Source organism: Scylla paramamosain, chromosome 23 (assembly GCF_035594125.1).
Source record: "Scylla paramamosain isolate STU-SP2022 chromosome 23, ASM3559412v1, whole genome shotgun sequence".
Taxonomy (NCBI): Eukaryota; Metazoa; Arthropoda; class Malacostraca; order Decapoda; family Portunidae; genus Scylla; species Scylla paramamosain.
In genome coordinates this window covers 17,975,223-17,976,397 of record NC_087173.1, presented here as the reverse complement: position 1 = coordinate 17,976,397, position 1,175 = coordinate 17,975,223, and the positions used below count along the sequence as shown (strand labels likewise).

At 40.5% G+C, this 1,175-nt stretch overlaps 1 long non-coding RNA gene across 1 annotated transcript in view; it reads left to right on the top strand.

Annotated features, from left to right (window-relative positions):
• The first annotated feature begins 621 nt into the window (after positions 1–621).
• LOC135112337 (uncharacterized) overlaps positions 622–1,175 on the top strand; it is a 2,170-nt gene continuing 1,616 nt past the window's right edge. Inside the window, exon 1 of the long non-coding RNA XR_010274274.1 lies at positions 622–1,133. This is a non-coding gene — a long non-coding RNA (uncharacterized LOC135112337). The remainder of the gene's footprint in view (positions 1,134–1,175) is intronic.

The window sequence follows — 1,175 nt, the reverse complement described above, 5'->3', positions numbered from 1 at the left end:
TATACCATTCTAACTTGACCAAGCCTCTACTCTCTTGTCTAACTCTATTTACTTTATCTTCCTTAACATTCCCAGGCTGTCTTTCTACTTCTCACATTGTTAACCCTTTCACTTCTACTTATTCACCACTTAAACATTTCTTGGTGTCGTACAATCATCTCTGAGCATTATTCTAGCTACACTCTTGAAAATATATTCTTTCAACTCACTTTAACATGTCATAAGTGCTTTGAAGGTCTGGTTTTATTGCTAATTGTCATATAAAGTGAAAGGGTTAAATATATGAGGTGTGGCAATACCTGGTGCACCTGGCATAGACGGACAGTTTGTGGTGGTGAGTGTGGAGAGACTAGAGGGTGACTGGTGATGAGAGGGAAGGATGAGGAGTTAAAGAGTTATGAAAGCACAGACATGTATTCTTAACTCTTTCAATGTTGTGGTGTTGGTGTGGTGTTGCGTGTTGCTGTGGTATTCTTGACTGTTTTTACTGTTGTGGTGTTGCTGTGGTGTTGCGTGTTGCTGTGGTATTCTTGACTGCTTTCATTGTTGTGGTGTTGCTGTGGTGTTGCGTGTTGCTGTGGTATTCTTGACTGTTTTCATTGTTGTGGTGTTGCTGTGGTGTTGCGTGTTGCTGTGGTATTCTTGACTGCTTTCATTGTTGTGGTGTTGCTGTGGTGTTGTATGTTGCTGTGGTATTCTTGACTGCTTTTACTGTTGTGGTGTTGCTGTGGTGTTGCGTGTTGCTGTGGTATTCTTGACTGCTTTCATTGTTGTGGTGTTGCTGTGGTGCTGTTGTGGTATTGTTGACTCCTTCAGTGCTGTGGTGTTGGTGTGTGTTGCTGTGATATTGTTCACTTTTTCATGACTGTGGTGCTGCTGTGTATTGTTATGGCACTGTTCACTCTTTCCTTGCTGTGGTTGTCCTTTACTGGCATTCAGACCACCGTAAAAACATTAATATCAATAAATGAATAAGTGAAATGAAATAAAACAAATTGCTTGCATGCAGGAAAAAAAAATGCATATCAATTTCACCTTTTAAAGACAACAGAAGTATGACACAAAGACAAATGAGTAAAGACACTGTGGGTAATTTGTCCTTGCCTGGCAGTGGAGACGCTAAATGTTCTGATGTTAGGATCGCCTTCAAAATCCACAGACGTAATAATGACAGA